We start from the raw sequence: 20,695 nt of genomic DNA on the forward strand, positions 1-20,695 counted from the left end.
GGAGGAGATGGATGGGCAAATGCATCCACTGATAAGTATTTAGTTCCAGGATCTTATTACACATTTTGGATTTCGAGAACACACAAGTTTAAGATGTCACTCTGATCTCACATGTCCTGGCAGGTGCAGAAAACAGTGTTTGGCTGGATGACCCTTGAACAGAGGACCTGAACAGCTTTAATCATGACAAATACTCGTGTGTGGAAGTCTCCCGGAAGATCAGGAAACATCTGAGCCCTGCTGATGACTTGTGTCTGATAAACATGTTAATTCATCCATGTCACAACACAAATGTTGATTCCTTCGCTGCTGCTGGTTCATTCAGGAGCTGCTAACCTTAGCACAGACTGACCCCGCGCTGCTGAGCTCAAGCTAGGCTAATGATGTAAACACTGACGTTGTCGCAGACATCACAACGTTCTCCTTCCACAATTAATGATGTGTTGCAGGAAAAAATGAAAAGTCTCTTGTTAAACTTTTCTCTCCATCTTTTTTTTCTGATGATGTTTCAATTCTACATTCATTGAGTTGAGCCGACAGTCACGTCATCTTTCCAAAGATCACACCAGCAGATGTCAGATGTTGAGTTACTCACTCATTCAATTATTTTTCTCATTAATTTAAACCTAATTTAATTTGGTTTCTCATTAGATAGATAGTTAAAAAGTGTAACCTCTGTATAATTTCATGATAACTTATAACATTTTTCTATTTAATTAGATATTTTATCACTGAACAGTAATGAATCATTTCTTTTTTAAGATGTTTTCTTCTTGCACGTCACTGTTAATAGTTACGCTGAAGTTCAACCCTTAATCACTTCAAGGGAAAAGCTGCCATTTAGAAATGAAGTATCCTGTGTCTATTTTTACCTCCAATTATACTAAGATGACACAGTATTTGCTGGGTTACACGCTCAAAATAACAAAATTAATTTTAAAAAGGGAATTTATTGGAGGAAGCTTGTTCCTTAAAAATACAGTTCAATAGGCTACATACAAATTTGGATGCAACTCGTGTTCCTGGTTGCTCATTCACAGAATAATTACATTTACTTACAAACATCCACTGCAGCGAGAATACACGTCAACACTTTTTCGATTGAAAAAGCTGATGGGCTCATCCAGCGAGCTGCAGCAGCAGATCATGACGACATGAAGAGTTCTTCCTCATCATCATCATCATCATCATCATCATCGAAGGCTTGTACATGACCTGCTCGGTGGTACTTTACTGTACCAAGAACAAGATCCAGACGCTGTGATTTAGTTTTATTTTTGAACATAAACATCAATGTTAAAATGCTACTGAGTCTCCCAGAGTGATGGAGACGTATCATTACTTATTTAAGAATCAGGAGGTTCAGCCAGACACAGGTGTGTGGCAATCATGGTCCTATAAAAAAGGAGAAGTTTCCTTTAATACCAATAAGAATTCAAAAAGTGACATTTATATGGCAGTGATAATGGAGAGCATGCGGTAACCTGATGACACAGGTGCCGCTTGTGTGCTTACTTGGCATTTACTTGAATGTTACGCTTCAGTCAAGAGTTGCAATGAAGAAAGGGAAATGTTTGAGAGAAGATGCATACAGTAGTAACAATACCACAGGTCTTGTTTGGGGCCCGGAGGCTCTTCTCCTCGCTCATCTTTGTAAAGCAAGTGGCCATTTATCGCAAATGATAGCTAGCACGGCAGAGAAGGGCTGCATGAAACATCTGAGCACCTTCGGGTGTTGTAGCGTTAAAGTGGGTGGACTGATGAATGTATTCTCTTCTCTAGATGACAAGCTCAAGGCAAAAATGTTATACAGACATTCTTGGATAGACTTGCTGTTGTCAGCCAACAATCACTGTTAGCTTGAAGCTAAATAAGTGTGGCTGGCTCTTCCTGCATTCTGCAGTAACAGATAAGAAATGAGGAGGGGGAAAAAGTCCATAAAAGGCAGAACTAAGCTTTTGGGACAAGTATCTCTTTAAACATACACAATGTACTTGTACGATGTACTGCAGATGCTTTTCCAGATGCACATATATATATACTCATAACACAAACATGCATTTGCACTCCTGCCCACACATATAATCATACATATTGTATTACACATACATTTAATTAGCATAAGTACACTACTGACACATTCAGTACACGAAGGAGGACTGTGTAGTTGTTGTGTCAATCCAAGAGTATTTTTGATTTAAAAACTAAAGCGTTGTCTCATTTCTAAACAGCTAAAAGCCATAGAAGAGATAATCATGGAGAATGAGGGGGGCACGTCAGGTTCAGCTGGTCAGGTGACACCACTATAGTCACCTTTCACTTCTTCTGAGCGACTCATTAAACTGTACAGCTGGATGAAAAACCTTTTATCTTCATGGTACCAGGCTCTGCTAGACCCGCCCCCCCTCCTGGATTATATAAAATGAATGTATAAATAGGACATCCAATCCCTCTGAGCATATTCCAGTGAACCAAAGCTCCAGCTCACCTTTGTGATTCAGTATCACTGCAGATGATTTGGATCCTTCAAATCCATCCTCCGCTGCCTGACACCGCAGCTTTGGACCTGTTTTCAGAGGGAGTTATACGACTGGATGGGTGTGCTGCAACTCTGGGATTTTCAGATGCAGGTTGGCCTTGACGATGTAGCTTCAAATTGGTCTCAGATGAATCAGAAATGCTTTTAAAAAAGAAATCTAAAGTGCTCATGGGCTGTGCGGGTAACTTCAAAGGGAAGTTAATATAGATTTCCCTGAGCATTTTGCCACTCTGCTTTGCCATAAACTTTACACAAGCGGCAGAGTGGATGGAATTACACTCCGTCTAGAAAATTCACTTTTTCAGCTGTGAAACATATTTGTTTTCCAGTGAAGCTTGGGTCAAGCTTGGTACAGGATAGAAGTTCCCAAACTTTTTGAAGTCCTGTCCCCCTGAAACATTCCGCCCCCTGCTGTGTCCTCCCTCTACCCCCACAGACTCTCAGCGGATGTTCCAATCAGCTGGAAGTATAGAAAACAAAGAGGAGGTCTAATATATGAAGACACGGAAGTGTTATTAACAGTTGTTGCATTAAATCTTTCTTTCTTCCTCTGTGACTCCAGAGCTCAGAAAGAGCCGACAAGGTATATTTAGCTTGAGGCTAATAGAAACTGACAGCTAACAGCAGCAAAACTGTCCAAAAAGGTTTGTTCGCAAACGCTCAAGCGCGTCTTCTGTTATCATCTACATTTTCTTTATCCAGCTGAATGCTCAGTAATTCAAAGAACACCTTGTCTTTTTACCTTTTGGTGATGTTTGTTACTGCTGCTTCAAGCTCAACATGGCTGGATCTGTCTTGGGAGAAGTATCCCTTTAAGAATGGAGACTCCCCAAATTAATAAATAAAGATGGCTCGTATTATGCATCAACCTTATGTTTAAGGTCTGGTGAGACACATGGTCGAAGAAATGTAACGGTTGAGGTTATACGACACACATTTGTTTCATTTGCACACGCGTGACTCACACAGTGCCTTGTAATTGAAAGCCCGATGGATGTCACTCACACACAAACGAGTGCCTTGCGTGTCTGGATCAGACACCGGGGCTGTGACAAAGCGTCGCGTCTGACAACCCGGGATGAAAATGGGCTCCAGAGCCACTTTAACCTGCATCCAGTGTGATCAGTGTGGGTGAAGAATGTGTGTCAAAAGCCTGAGAGTCAAAGGTAACCCAGACATTGATAGAGGCCTCATGAAAGAACAGCACACGCAGCATGAGTGTAATCAATGCAATTTCCTCTCCACCAAGATGGAGTGAGAACAGCTGCTTCTCTGGTGGATGACACAGACATCCAAATCCTGACATACGTACCATCCTGCACAAGGCAAATTCATGACATGTGCACATGCATGCCGCCATAGATGAAAGCCATGAGTCTGGTACAAGGCATGTGGGAATAACAGGAGCCTTGGGGCCTGGTTTAATGAGGAGGATTAGTGAAGCATGGCAGGACTCTTGTACACTGCAGTAGGAGAGTAGTGAGGCTGGTAGCGGGTGGGGGGTGAGGGGGGGTGAGGGAGCATCAGTTTGTCAGGTAGAGGACAGATTCACCTTAACTCCTAGGAAGCTCTAAAATGACACAGAGGACTGCAGACCAGAATGAGGTGAGACTGAAAGAACTGACAAATGAAATCTATAGGCCGCGTGCTGATATTAAATTGGGACGGAGGAAGAAGGCCGGTGCCCGCCTGGATAAATATGTCTTCTTCACACTGCAAATGTTGAAGTTGAGTTTCCCAGTGACCTTAGAGGGATTCATGAATGAGTTTCTACTTAATTGCTTAATTTTCCAATATCCGGCCCTCAAGTGGCATTTTATTACTTGCACTGTCCCATCAAAGCAGAAGGGGCAGATGGCTGTAGATAATTTTTGAAGGCAGACCAGTAATTATGACATTTGTTTTGTTAATTAAGTTTCTTCTTAGTTGGTTTAATTGCCTTTTCTGTAACACTTTAGCAGCGAATTCTCATTCATGCATTGGTGAGTTTGACAATATCCGACTCTAATTTTAGTTCCCGAACATTTCTACTAATGTGTGTGTGGCCGGGTCACACACTCAGTCCTGGTGCTGGTAGAAGCACTCAAGCTGGTAAGATGACGACAAATACACTCGTGGCCTTGAACATGCTCGCACGAATCAAACGACTTACAGCAATTAGCTCTCTGAACTCTCTCTGGACCGTTTGTGTCTGATCTGTATAAACGCGCGTGGTGTAAACGCATTCAGGACTTGGAACCAGAAAAGGAGGTGGAGGAGGGAGACCAGATGATGTCGTCTCGTCACGCCTCTGGTGGGCGGCTGAAGCACGATTCCGTGCCATGGCACTTGTGAGTGTGACCAGCCCACCTGAACACCTGTGTCAGGGTCCTCTACACTCCTGAGCCTGCTCACAACCCGAACAACAACATCTGCTGGATCGAGCAGGAAATAAGTGGTTAATGTGACTTAATTCTTCGTTTGAATCAGCTTCTCCGTCTCTTGTCTAATTGTGTCTCTTGCATATATTCTGTGTAATTAGCTGAGCTGAGTAGATTCACAATGCAGCGCTTGACTGGCTATAATTAGACTCCTGGAAAGAGTTTTATCTGAGCGGTGCAGATGACATTACACTTTTAAGTGGCCAGCACAAAAGGTTTGCAAACTGACAGAGAATTTCTTCCAGTGACCTCTGACAGCGCTTTGTTCATGATGAGGAAGATGATGACAATGATAGTCTCTGCCTCGATCAGCTGCCCTGATTTCAGAAAATACTTCTCTGACTCTCTTTGTTACAGCACGTTTGTCAGACACTGGGAACAAAGTTCCATCAATCCCAGACAGAACCTTCCATGCCTGGCCAGCACATTCCTGACATGTTTGGGGGAATCAAGCTAATTTCTCGGCAGATTGCCCTTTTATCGCTCTCTTTGCCGTCCCAATCATGGCAGTCCATTTTGCCTGATGTACGTCGCCTCTTTGCCATCACTTACCTGAACACTCCTTATCAGTTTTCTTCCCCCAAAAGCAAAATTGAAACAAGCGGATTAACTCAATGTCACGGCAGCTTTGTCCCTGGGATAATAGGGAACAATGAGCTCTGCAATGACAGCGGTAAATGACGGCGATTTTCTCCCAGAACTGGTGAATGATGGAATGAGAAAGGAGGAGAGAGTTTGGGGAGATAGCTTAAGAGACGAATCCAACTTTGTAAATCAGAATGCGCAGGGTTTTGCTGAGCGTTTGTCCTGTTGAAACGATTTATATCAATCCAGTCACTGTGGAACAGGAAACACATGCTGACTGGAGATATGTGGCAAAATGGTTTAAAGAAGATTACGTTAAGAATGACACATTTTTGAGAAAAGCTTTTGTTTTTAGGGGATGAAAAGTTTAGGGGAGTTCTCCTCTCACTGCTGACACTACAAACCCTAAATTCATGCAGCATCTTCACCTTGCAAAGATGATTCACGGGCTTCCTTTCCTTCCTCTTCTTCCTTAACGTACATTTGTCTGCAGTCTTGCAAATGTCAAAAGTTAGAGTTGGGAATGAATATTCTTTGATATTAATTGTTTAGAAGATTTCATAAACTTGTGTTAAATGGCAAAAATCACAGTTTACTGAAGTGCAACAAATTAAATTTACTGGTTTTGGCCCCAGCAAACATCAGCCAGGTAATGACGACTCTGGCAGGCAGCTGGAATCTTAGGGTGTGACTGCAATCGTGAAAATAGCTGCTAACCAGATGTCATGACCGTGAAGAAGCAGACAGACACACAGCAAACACAACTTCCTACCGCGTGAGCCATCAAGCTGTGCATGTTACAGTACTCACAGTTCAAGATCTGTAGTTTCATTGGTCAGGTATCCAAACACATATTGATGAATCCCAGAAAGCCAGTGGGTTCTTGACAGCAGTCACATTTGTCAGAGTTGAGTCTGTCGGCTCGCCTGGAGGGGAGCAGAGCACAGGGGGACATCAGTGGGTACAACTCCCAAACCGCCAAACACAACAGCAGTCCTTCCAAATGTATCAGGTGAGCCTGTGTATCAGAAGGGTTCAGCTCCTGTAAATTCTCACTAAATAGTCTAAAGTGATCAGTACATTTGTCTGCTAAGGTCTGGTGTGTGCGACTGGCACGCCCCAAGGTACTTCAGCTGCACGCGTCTGAAGACTCGCTGTGAGCTAGGAGCCACCAGCGTTTAATCAAATAAATTAAAAGTACACACAAAAACATTCAGAGAATTGTGTTCCCATCTTATTTGGCACAAAAGGGAGCTGAGCACCGACATGGCTGATAAAGATCCACGTCAACACTACGAGTGCAGAGGCGCTCGTCAGCCGAGTACGTGAGTGAGTTTCCATCATGCTGTACTTTGGAGGTCTTCATTAAAACAATACGTTGAGTAAACTTTGTGTTCGTTTGCTGCCGTCACCGCGGTTTATGCTGTGGAGCCCTGCTGCTGGTCGGATCAGCGGATTCACGCGGGTTAGTGTTACATCCGTGGCGACTGAAGAGGATAAACGCTCCTGCCCACAGCGGGAGGTCATACATTCTACCGTTTCCCATTGCAGACAAAAGCCAGATGTTTGCCTGTTTTTCTGGCCGGTGGGGAAGCAGCCAAAGCATAAAGAAATTTTTGATTCCTCTATTTTTCTGCCTCCTTGATGCAGAATGAGCATCTGGCGTTGTATTGTACGAATTACAGACAAATTACCTCAAGGCTTTAATGACATTTATGCTCCGGAACATTCCACTGATTGTCCCTCCTGTATTTGCCTTCCAAGTTTTCATCTTCGACTCACTTCTGCACAGCTGCTACAATCTTATTAGCTTTTCCGTTTGAATCTGCTGGCGGAGGATTTCTGAGAATACATCTTGAAATTGAAATTACTACTGATAGAGTTCTTGTTATTTTTGAACATTTTCCGGGGCCGAAATACAGAAGAGAAAACCTTGATCTTTTCATTGACTTAGTCATGAAGCGGATCGGCTATCAGAAGCACATGTCCTGACCACAGTGGCTGCAATAATACGAAGGGTTAAAGAGCCGTAGGTGTAGAACAGCAGTATTTCAGACTTTCGATCGGATCGCTGCCGTCTTTGATTCAGGTCCTCATAATTAAAGAAGAGTAAATCTGTCAGAGAAGGGATCTATATGATAGAGTCATCAAGGTCAGGCCGGGCCGGACGCCAACCTGTGATGTTTCCAAATGAGCCTTCAAAGGAGTCCTCCCTGACTAAATCTATTTCTGGGTTAGTGTTATGAAAGGAGGCAATATCTGATGCCTCATTAAAATTCAGCAACCATGTCAGAGCACATGTCCTCACAGAACACATCGCCGCCTCTGGTTGCTAATGGGAGAAGACAAAAGCACACAGATAGAAAGGTGCGACACAAACAGCTTTTAGAGTGTATATTTTGGTAAAATTCTGGATTCTAGCTCCAGGCGGCGCTGACCGAGGTGAATAAACAAAAGCCATTCTGTTCCTGCAATTACTGCTCTCTTTGCTGAACAATACAACTTTCTGCTACAACAAGGCTCTTGTTACGGTCCGCATCTGCCAGACATCTGTCTCTGCCAAATCAGACAGTTGTGGTGGAATAGTAAATGACAGAAAATCCCTCTGGCTGAAAGAAAAGAAGCCCCAGTCTTATGGCGACGGACAAGAGACACCAAATTAAATGGTGTCAGTGTGATACCACATGATGAGAACTGTCACAGCGGTCTAGCGGAGAGAGAAAAGAAGATGGCCTGATCCGTGAAAATGACCCTTCTTTGCACTTTCTCCATTAAAAACCTGCCCATTCCTCCGGAGATTTGCAGCTTATTTTAAGGGTGGATTCACCCAAATTAACAGAAAAATGATGAGATTTTCTGTAAAGCTTACTTTCCTTTACCGGGCAGAACTGCAAAAATGTCATGCTCTTTTTTGTTGCAGCTGTTGGAGACACGGCTGTTTTGTTTGACCATATTTGACTGGAACATAGCTCAGTACGCCCGAGCAGGGCCTCAGTACTGCAGTTCAGGGGGGAGGACAGGCTGATTCAGTTGAGGCTACATAGTAAATATACATCTTAATGCATGATTTGCTTTGTTTGATATTGTTAATTCTAAAAAAGGACCAGCTGGTACAAACACACGCAGTGACGTTGTAAACAAAGAGTCAACAGTAGAGCTGGGTATCACCACTGACCTCCAGATACGATACGATTCCGACACACTAGGTCCCAAGTCGATACGATTTCCGATACGATTCGATACAATATACGATACGATATTTTAGTGACAATACCAATTTTGGTTTGGTAACGGAAGATATTCTCAAAGGACTAATGCTTGTAAATTCAATTGTAAAAGTAACCCTCGAACCTGCTGCATCAGTAAATATTAATATTTACATTGAGAACTGACCATTAAACAATAGTTATACAACATCATGCACTTGTTATTTAAATATATGACCATCATTCAAAACAGAAGGGCAACTGAGACTTCCACAAACAGTCAGCAGCTCAGCAAGATGACTCGCGGTGTGGCGAGATTCAATCGCCCGCGTTTGTAAAACGTGGGACATGAAGGACCAGTGACTGTCAGTTTAACGAGAGGTGATGGTCAAGTAGGAATCGTAGCTCTGCTTGTCCAGCTGTCTCAAGTGATGGCAACTCTCTCTGCCGATTTCATTGCAGTTGCGACGTTGTTTTTAACATCTCTGTACATCTTTGGGATTGTGACTTGACTCAGTTGTTTCCGTGTCGGTAGCACATGGCGTGGTTCCAGTGTCTGGACGAGGGGTCTGAAGCCTACATTTTCTACCACACAGGATGGTCTGAGATCCTTGCAGATAAAAAATGCCAGAGCCGAAGTGATGTTCTCTGCACGTGGAGGCGTGGATGGAAACTCGGTCCCAAATGCTTTCTCCAGCGAGGGTTGTTGCAGTGACTTGTAGTTTCCTGTTTACTGAGTGTCCTCTGGGTGACGCCTCGTCAAATGGCTCCAGAGATTAGTTGTATTTCCGTTGAACTTAACCTATACTTTGCACACTTTGCGCACAGCATTATTTTTGTCAAATTCGGCGCAGTTTTTTTTAAAGCCAAAGTGCTGCCAGACATCGGCTCTTAAATTTGCCGGAGATTAAAGTTGCACTTCCGCCATCTTGTTGTTCTCTGATCGGGGGCACATGGCCTGGATCTCGCGAGATCTGATAATCTGACTGTAATAACGTTGCACTAAGCACTAAATCACGCGAGACTAAAGGGGCAAACAAAAACAAGAAAATAAACGGGTAAAATCTAACGCATTTTAAAAGATCGATACTGGGATTTATGTATCGATAATCTTTCCTACAAATGCACATCGATGAAATATCGGTATACAGACATTTTTAACCCACCTCTAGTCAACAAAGGTACACACGCTCTCTTCTTTCACCCCCCATCACATGATATTGTTGGACCAGGGAGTGTGTAGCGTCCGACTTGTGTTACACTGGCATCATTTACTTGGAGCTGCCAAGTCACTGCACCACCACTTCATGCGGTCATCAGAGGTCGTGTTCATTTCACATACTTTCTGTGAGGTCGTCTTGAAATAGGAATTACCAATATTGCTCCACACACATTCCCTTTTGTGTCATCATACGACCTCTGCCTCAGTCACACCGACATGCTGGAGAATATCCTCCCAAAATCCCATTGAGAGGCTCTCTCGGCAGTGTGGGGTGCTGCTAAGCCACAGAGATTTCCTGACTTCTGTGGCTGTAGTGGTGAGCTGTCGCCAAGTACACCTCTGCTTTGATGCTGGCAGCACAATATGCTTAATGAGATTCCAGAGCCTGCAAGCGCCATTCTCCACATCTCCCTATTCCCACCTACAGCAGCCCGAGTGCCCACACTGCCTTATGGTGAGCTTAGCATTGTTTGAGTGCAAACAGGCATGAATCTGTAAAAGTTCAACCAGAATTCAGATGGTTACAGTTTCACGCCGTATAATTGAGACACTGCTGTCAGCATGCGCGTCGCGTAGGTCATCAACAGCTGTCACTCTAGATTAGGGTTGATGTAACTGAGTGAAATGCCAGAAAATGGCTTCTCTAACTGAACACAGAGGTCCTGCATTGCCTCTCAGCACCTCGCAGCAGTGACACAAACATTGTCATTTAATGCAAACTTAAAAACCACACGTGAAGATGAGATGCTTTGAAGAAGCTAATCAAGGCACACGGTCATGGAGCATTGATTTAGATGTGTGGAAGCTGGTTTCTTTACACAACCTAAACACTACAGATCATCATCGACGGCTGTCAGGTTTTTGATGTATAACAAGGAGCCTGCATGCTCATACATACCAAACACTGCAGATAGGATGCAAGCTAGCAAGAGCTACAAGGCAGAGGGAAAGAATGAGAATGTGCGGTCTATTAGATTGACTCTGAGCCAGTGTTAAAGCTGCGTCCTGCCATTTCTGCACTCTTAGAAGGATCAATCATGGCGGATGGAGGAAACCAAGGAACCATTTCAACGTTTACAGTCTGTGTTTACTAATTAAGCGTGATTAATCATTCATTGTCATTTAATTGTGAGGCAGATTGCCCACTATATATATATATATATATATATATATATATATAAAAAACTATATACATATATATGTAAATATATGTATATATGTGTGTATATATGTGTATATATGTATGTATATATATATACACACATATACATATATATACACGTATATATATACACACGTATATATGCACACACGTATATATATACACACACGTATATATATATATATATATATACACGTATATATATATACACACACACATATATATATACACACACACGTATATATATATATACACACACACATATATATATACACACGTATATATATTTTTATATATACACACGTATATATATGTGTATATATATGTATATACGCATATATATATACACACACGTGTATATATATATATATACATACATATATATACACACACACACATACATATATATATACATATATATATATATACATATACATATATATATATATATATATGTTTCCCAAGAGTACAGCAAAACCTGGAGTTAAATAGATGTGACATACATCTATGGACATGACTAAGATACAGAATATTTGTTGTAACATAGGACACACATGGAGGCCCGCATGCGCACACACACGCAAGTCCTCTTAGCCACGAGAACACATCTGATCCCCATCAAAGCCTCAACTGGACTTCTGCAGGGGGAGAGCAGACAGCTGTGTTCCTCTGGTGTTAGATTTGATCTTATCTTCTTGCATATTTGAATTAAGCGAGGGAATGTTGTGGTAATTACTGAATAAAAATACAGAATGAAAATGTTAAGATCTAATTGCTTTACGGAGGCATTAAGTCTGTTTTGAGGATACCCTTAGCATCTTAAAATCATGTGTTGCTGCTGGCGGTCTGGGAATATCTGCAGCCAGATGCTCTGAGTGTGCAACCAACTTCCTTCTGAACAAACACTAAAAGGATGGATTTCTTAATAAAGGAAGCTTTGAAAGCAGAGGAAGTTTATGTTAAATCTGTGGTTCATGTTCATCCAGGAACAATTCGTCCCATCCGTCTGCCGATGTCACCGCGCTTCTTTGAATGGATTTTGAATGAATTTTCAGAGCTGACACTGCAACGTCTAAAGAATAACTGAGCTGGTAACAAGCAAGCACTAGAAACAGGTTTGTCACCGCGAGATCAGGTTGGGAGCAGTCACTGGGTGCTAGCCTCATCAATACTGGGTGATCAATACTGCAGGAAGAGGCCCAACAGGGAGCCAATTTACCACTTAGGCTTCTGCTACGCTATCTCACAGTATCAAATAATAATGATAATGAAAAAATGCTGTCTGTACCCCCCAGCCAAAGCACACACATCATATTTCAAGTCATGTTGTCTCTGCTCTGCTGCAGATGGTTCTGGTACGTCATTTTACTTCGACTTACATGCACTTTATTGTTCAGTATGTTGTCATGGCAGCCACATTACAGTAAACGTGTTCAGCAACAGTGGTCAGCTCCTGCACGTATTTAACACATTCTAATAAACACGGAATTAAAAGTTTGAATGGAATAAATTGGACTTAATTTGTTTGGATTATGACTATATGTGATGTCCATGTTATTAGATGACTCAGTTGTACTTTTAGCTTTATTTTGAAAAATTCCGGAACTCATAATTAGTATCTCAATATATGGTGATAGGTCTGATAGTCCTTGTTGGCACCCAGCTGTAGTTTTGACCTTCTCTTGTTAATTAAGCTCTCTCACTCCTGAGGACCACATTAAACAGGCATTATTAACGATACCATGGTACATTATATACTTCTGTATATCTATCTCTGGAGTGTCTGAGCTCACACAATGGTTCCTGCTGCCCTCATTATTCAGCGGTACGCCTCTGTAATGCAACATTCATAAATGAGTGAGGACATTACAGCTCCTGAGAGTTTCCACTGACTTTGTCTCGTCTTTCGTGACTCCCAGCTAAGCTTATGTACACAATGCAGACCCCTCTTTCTTACCAAGACTACCACCTAAATCGTCAGATCATCAAAGAGCTACTGTGCTGTCCCGCTAAATCAGATCCAATCTCCCTCTCAGCAAACACACCCGTCATAATAGCATGACAGGTTGCTGAGTGCAGCGCCACATTATCTATCTGGAGGGATTTACTCCTGACACACAGGCTGCAAATGAAGCAGCTCAAAGATTCCCGCTCAGAGAGGATGCTGTCCACGTCCCCCGCCCTGCTGCTGGTGCTGTTTTGATCCAAGCGCTGGGTGATTGGGTCGGGGCTGTCCCTTTGAATGCTAATGCATTATGTCTTCAAAGAGCCAGAGTTTCCTACAGTTACCTTATACTATTGTGACTTTGTGTAGCGACATCAAAGTACTGGCCTTCTACGCAAGGATGCACCAGGAATTCTGAGGAGCGTGTCCTGTGAAAACGCAGCTCGTTAGAAGCGATCAGCTGCAAATTCAATGGCTCATTGGACGGAGCAGAGTGAGTTTTAGAGCATTTGGAGAAAAGTTGCTGAAGAAAAGCTCAGTTTCCTTTTCTTCTCCCAACTTTAATCACCCTCACACAACATGGTTTGAACCTCTTAATCCAGTGTTTTCCAGTGTTAATTAGGGGCAGCGCCGGGTAACTTCCCAGTACCACTGTCTAGGTAGAGTAGCTGATTATACTATGATTCTGACTCTGTGTGTGTGCGTGCGCGCAGTTACATATGCTGTATTTGCATGTAAATGTATAAACATGCATGTGGTAACAGTATAAAGTATTTCTAATCCTACTGCAATATCATGATGCCACAAGGGAAAAGCATAGTAGCCATAACAGATAAAGTAGCAAATGGGATTTTAATTAATTAGTAAAATGAAATGAGGTTGGGGAAGAATCCATTTTGTTTTTTTGTTCTTTGGGATGTGATGGCCTCGTATCAGCATGGCAGAGTTTTGTACCCTCTAAACATTCCAGCTACATCCCTCTATGAATGCTCTGGCTCCAGCAACAAGGTTAACAGTCTGGACGAGACGCTAAACTGTTGTGCGTTCGTGAGTTTGCCTCGGGTGGAATTGTGTACCAAACGGTCATCTGAGGACGGGAGAGTCTGAGCTGCTGCTAATCTTCCTTCACTCTCCAGCAGTGTGAGCATCAGTGGGGCCTCAGCTATCTAATTCAGAGCCAAGTGGGCTCGACAGGTATTAACGTTACCCTGCCTCACACCACCACCACCACCATCATCATCATCATCATCATCATCATGGCGCTTCTCAGTCAGAGCTCTCCCAGGAGAACAGTGGAGAGGTGCGCTATGAAGCAGCCTGCGCGTAAGAATGGTTAAAGATATTAGAATGCAAATGAAGGAAGAAAGGGATGTATAAAAGGAACCATAATAGAGGGCATATATTTTATACAGTGAGCTGTTATGTAGGTAATGACTGAACACAAATCAAGTGTCATCATCACTTCAGGCAGGTCACTTGAGCCTGTCAGGATGAGGATGAAGCAGGAAGTATTCTACCTGAGTTTATCACTCACCTCTTCCCCAACTCCTCTTTTTCATTCGTATGCGATACTTTTCATTCATCTTCATGCTGGTAATAACGGCTGTGGATGAAAACACTGCATCGAAGATATTAATGTGTGTCTTGTGTGTATTATTACCTGTACTGTTCAGGGTCTTTGTTTTCGCTGTGCTCTATAGATATTCTCCTAATACTTCTTTTTGCTTTTGTATAAATATCAAGTCTTACTCAGGTTGAATTAATCTTTAGATGTTCTCGTCCTCCCAGCATTTTGCAACAGTGGCTTGAACACTCGAGCTTTTAGAAACAGAAATAAACCAAATGTAATTCAGCATTAAGCTCAGGACGCTGCGACTTGCACAGTAATGTCAGGGTAAAGAACCCTCTACCCCATGAACTTGCTCTCCATTTGTACTGGTTGTACATCCTTGAAATGATTCCTCAAAAGAACCCAGCAGCCAGCAGAGCTGCACGATCTCAGTCTCCCACCAACATCACCACTAGGGGTTGTTACACTCTCACGAATCGAGGAACTTTGAAATCAGCAGCATAGAGAAAGCAGGAGAAATAACCACCGAGTGTGAGCCGCACCAGCTAGACTAGTGCTGGTGTAACAAGGTCAGTTATGCAGTCGTATTCTGTGTATAAGAGTGCTGTATAAATCTACCTTTGTTCTTTTTATATTATAATTACCTGACATGTTGGACCTCCATATATATAATATGTGGAACTTGTGAGACTCAACCTCTGTACCCCTATCTTCATCTTTGGGGGCCCCCCTGCTCCAAAAAGGGTGTTTCCCGCTTCGCTTCTCCCATTTTGTTGCAATCCTCCATGGGAGAGGTGAGCGATATTTGGCTTGCTGTAATTTGGTTGTATTAGTACTGTTAAACTACTGCTAAAAGTTTGTTTCTCAAGCTGTTTAATATGTTCACATACTTCTGTATCATCTGAACTGTGTCTGGAGGGGCTGGAGTTTTATGCTCGCGGGTTAATGGAGGATCTGTTCTTGTTTTCTACTGTCAGAAATAAATGGAGAGCTCCTCCAGAGAGATCCACAGTCTTCGAAATACACAACGCAGACAACAGCCCAGCGGTTACACTGGTTCAACATAGAAGTGCCACAGACAAAACTATCCCAACCAGGTTGGTTAGTAGCAAGATTCTACAACTTGCAGTTATTTTGGATGACAGCTAGTTAGACCAAAATCAGAATTCTAAAGTCTTTTTTTTTTTTTTTTTAATATACCATAAATGTTATAACTTAAGATTGTTCAAGTTAAGGCACCTCTGGGCTCCCAAACCTTGAAGTCTTATTTACTGGGGAAAGAAAATCAAAATCGTCTCAGCGTTGTGCCTTTCCACGATGAACCTGTTAGAGCTGACAGCTTTCACATCTCCCAAGATTTCAGGAGAGTGTTGGCAACTTGAGTGCAGAGCCATCATCACTGTCAGTTAGCACCGAGTAAAGCTACACCCCGTCTTCGAATCTGCTGGAATTCACTCAGCATAGTTAGACTACACTACAAATAGCATGATGCATCACTGACTTGTAAAATCCATATCTAGGCTCTATAAGGAGCGCAGGCAGCCCGACTCCTCCTGCATTCTGCTCCTTCCCTGCATATCGGGGGGGGGGGGGGGCACATTTTTACTTCATTTACCATAAAACAAATCAGTCTAAGAAAGCATGAAGAACATCAGCCCGTCTGACTGTTTCAATAAAGTTCTCTCCACTTCACACTCTGACTTTCCAGAGCATCTGATAGCGACACGATGAGCTGTTTCAGTGAGAGACCTCCCGTTTGGCGCAGCACGCTGGTTCACACCCTGACAGGGCGATGCATCCCAGAGATGAGTCGGTGTATTTATAGTCTCATTTGCATGCAAGATGTATGATGAAGCCCCAGCCAGTAATTGACTGTGTAAGTTGAGCCCTCCAGTGTGGTGCACAAGATGGAATATTTAAGCTTATGACAAGTACACAAGGGGGGGAAATGCATTACATATGCAAGAGTAATAACAATTTTACATTTCAAAATTCTTTGTTGGTATAAAATCTGTTTGGGGGGGAAATACTGAGATGAGGCTTACATAAAGAGCCAAGGCCTGGAGCTCATGTTTGTCTCCTGTCAGGTTGTAATGTACTCACTTATGCATGCAGGATGTAAACGGTAAGCTGGATTACATCCAAAACAGACCTCGAAAACAAGCTTAATATGACATAATTTTATCTCGCATCACACAGCCATGCAAAGCTGCTGCGCATTATCATGCATGTCTACACAAAGCAAAACATATTTGCATGAAAAAGATCTGTGGATTAGTTTTGCACTGTTTCTCCTCACTAAGGTGTCTATGATTTATTTAGCTGCCTGTTTCTAGTCAAACCATTAAACCTTCTCAAACTTCCATCTCCACCAATTCGTACAAGTAGGTGGTGTTGCGGTGGCGCCACTGCTCTTCTGCTGTGGAAGGTCACCACTTGATGATAAAGGATGGCATTTGAAAAGGTCACCCTACAATGCACCCTTTCTTTTTACTCCAACAAGAGGCACAGTCCCTTTGTGGTTGTTTCTTTTGGCAGATAATGACCAGGTCAATACTGCATGAGGAAATACGATTGGCTTGTCTTGATCAGCTTTTTTTTTTGGCCTGGCTAATGGAAATTATCAACTGCAGAAAATCAACTCTTCAGACATTAACACATTTTTGGGGGATTTTTTTTTAAGCATAAATGCATTTGGTAAAAGAACAACGCTGACGTTGTGGAACTTCACCACCGAAGCGCAACCAATACCACCACGAGCTGCCCTCTTCCACTCATTTCACCATGACGACATCGATCTCTGCATCAACCTCTTACATGAGCTGTGTCGTTCATACTGGCCCATTCATTAAGTTCTGGGCTACCAGCTGACCAACACCACCCAGTCCTCCTCTTGCAGGCGTACCTCACTGGCATCAGCTCCATGCCGTCACTGCATGCCCCACCAGCACCCTCCACCAGTCCAACCGCCTGCCGATCACCTCAAGCTCTTCACGGCTGTTTGAGAGCTTATAAACATGAACTACATGGTTTTGTAAATCTCTGTGAGACTGATGCTTTTCCAGAGGATGTGGATGGACATAGTCATGAGACAATCAACCATCTGCATCGTGCTAGCAACTTCAAACTGTCATTTAATGCTTCCATCGCCAGCAAAATCTCTTATTTATCATTCATATCAAAGGTACAAGTATTATAATTCAAAGGTGGAGCCTCATCACATTTAGTTGTGTAATGGACGGAGACATTGTGTGTTGGTTTTTGTGGACGAGGTGCCAACTTGGAAGTGAAGCTGCTGACGCCCGTGGCCTTGTCTGGTGGCTGGCTGCTTTGGTGTGACAGCCAGCCACCAGACTCTGGTTCCTGTCAGAGTAAATCACACAGGATGAGGGAAGTTGTCTCATCTTGATGTTGTCATGTGGAGACATCAAAAGTTCATGGGATTAAAAATAAAACATATCCCCCCCATCATTTAGACTAAATCTCTTGTCATTTTTTAAAATTTCTTAAGGAATGAAATCCTGTCACTCCAGGGATCATTTGTGAGGGATCATTTTAGCCTGAACAGACTACATCAGGGCAGGCTGACTCGTGACACGTCTTCGCTCCTCAAGAGGCAACAGTGAGACGATTACAACCATCCGCCATAACCTACCAGTCTTCCAGCCGGTCTCAAATTAATAAAAGTTTCACTCTTGGCTTGTGCCAACTTTCTGGTAATGTGCTGCTCCCCCTGTTTTTGGAGAGATGAATGCTAAGTGCGAGCTGTTCAAATGACCCTTTCTACTGTAAAGAACGTCTGACTTCCAGAGATTACAGGCCACAACTTTCCCAGTCACGTGCTGGTGCACAAGGGTGAGCAAGAGCCACATTGATTAGAACCTCCACACCAAAACCAACAGAGACTTTAGAGTGAAGTAGGTGTTCTTCTCTCATATCTGAGGGCATTTTTTCATGCAAGCAGGGAACGCTGTATTCACCTGAAATTAAATCAGACCAATATTGAAGAGCTAAATCTTAATTTTAAATGCTGCAGCCATTGGGTGTGTGTACTTTGTGGTATTTGAATTTCCATTTTGGAACTACTGTACCATTTTAAAATGCAGAATAAAGGCTAATTATGTAGATTTTTAATTAAAATTCCCAGAGTGAGAAATGAGAAGTGCAGGTGCAGGTGGAGACTGAGCAGAGGACGTGGTTCTGAGACATCTATTCACATGTGACATTTGGTACTTCAACCAAAAAGGAACAACCGTCGTTGTACGTCTTCATTTGAATGAACCTCCCAGCACTGCTCACTACCCCACCACCAGGATACCACAGCTGTTTATCAGTCAGGAACCTTTTGGATGTCGGGACCATAGAATACCACTTATTAGAATGGTAAAACAATGACCTCTCACACACTAGAATGGCTCACAGGATGATTTAGAGCAGGTGAGGGGCAAGACTGGAGACCAGGGAAGCACCGGGGAAGGAGCAGGGAAGCACTGGGGAAGGAGCAGGGAAGCACTGGGGAAGGAGCTTGGAAGGAGCAGGGAGGGGAGGGAAGGGCCGCCTTTGTGCTCCTCTGCTGCTGATCCATCCCCGAGCCCAGCAGGTACATCAGAGGAACAATTACAGGGCTCAGCCTGCTGGGTGTAATGGCTGACCCTTTGATTGTAGTATCTCGTAATTATTCTTTGGGAAGTTCTGCATGTGACAGAGATTTACTTTTGCCTACAGAAACCAGCCACCATGCCATCTTGTACTGTTGAGACACAAATCACCAAACTCTCAACCCTCAAATTGACTTAATAGACAAATGCTTAGTGTTGCTATTCTTGTGAGATCCATTATGACAACACAGCTAACAAGGTAAATGACACAAGACAAACACCTGAACACAACAAGAGACAAGACCACTGGGAGACTCGATATAACAGGAGACCCAGGATCCAGGCAGGATCATGACAGCAGAGGCCTGTCTGCAGAATCCTGCCCAGCAGCAACGGCAGGATTCTGGAGCCTGAACCAGGAATGAATGAAGAGCCAGCTTTATTTTTAGCCTCACAATAGAGAGAGTTCCTCTGATGAGGCAAATGAAAAGTTGCCCCACATTTACATGATGCAGGACTTTTGTTACCTGCCATTGTGTCATCCGTTGATAAGGTGGAGAGAAACACATCCGTCGATCAATCGCTTCTTTGATCAGTAGAACATGAGAAGCTTTGTAAGCAGTCGCTCAGTCACATTCTGACAAAAGGTCACGTTGAGCTTTTTTCTGCATGACTACAGGGCCTGAGAGAAGTTGAGAAGTGGAAAAACACTCAAACACAAGCACATAGGTACTATATGACTGGGTTTGCAGAGAGCTAACACTTCTGAAGCCTAATTATAGGAACAATCTTTTAAAACTGCTCAAACACAGAGAGCTGAACCTGTAATGTCAGAGCTTATCCCTACTAGTCTTTTTATAGCCCATGTATGGCTGAGTACTGGCACCCATCCCTTGATAACACATTCTTCTCATACAGTGTAGTAACTGGAGTCTTAAGTGTGTGAAATGAAGGAGAGAAAAATAAGTTATATTTTCAATTCTCGGTGAACTCCCATGATGCTCCTTCAGCTGACAGGGTTGACGGGATGTGGGGGAGGTGCCCCTGCACTCACCCACACTGCAGCGATTCAGGTAAAGATGAACATAACCTTTCAGCTTCTGCTTCTTAATAAAAGAAAACTATTCATAAGCTGTTCTTTCACAGAACATCTTGGGTGACTAAAGGCAGCCATTGTCAAACGAAGATGACATTTATGACGTTTGAGCCCACGTCAACGCAGACGTGAGAAACTGAACTTGAATACAAACTCTACTGATGATGCAACAAGAAACAGGTGGGAGAACATGGCAGCAGGAGGGTGGGGAACAGGGCTGCAGCCGACCGGGACAAAGGTGAACGACTCCAAAATGGCAGGAATCAGACAAAGACAGGAAGGAGTATACGCAAGGGGAGTGAACTTCAAAATAAAACAGGAACTGAAGAGTGACAAAAGAAAACAAAACATA

General features: G+C 43.0%; 1 protein-coding gene across 4 annotated transcripts in view; it reads right to left on the reverse strand.

Annotated features, from left to right (window-relative positions):
- Positions 1–20,695, reverse strand: part of LOC147246869 (leucine-rich repeat and fibronectin type-III domain-containing protein 2) — a 114,664-nt gene that overhangs the window by 38,827 nt on the left and 55,142 nt on the right. For all 4 annotated transcript variants that reach the window (XM_086182501.1, XM_086182497.1, XM_086182498.1 and 1 more), the window contains exon 3: positions 6,355–6,470. The gene's annotated coding sequence lies outside the window, so the exon portion shown is untranslated. The remainder of the gene's footprint in view (positions 1–6,354; positions 6,471–20,695) is intronic.

Source organism: Aulostomus chinensis, chromosome 17 (assembly GCF_037954235.1).
Source record: "Aulostomus chinensis isolate RoL2024-O1b breed Wild chromosome 17, RoL_Achi_v1.0, whole genome shotgun sequence".
Lineage (NCBI taxonomy): Eukaryota > Metazoa > Chordata > Actinopteri > Syngnathiformes > Aulostomidae > Aulostomus > Aulostomus chinensis.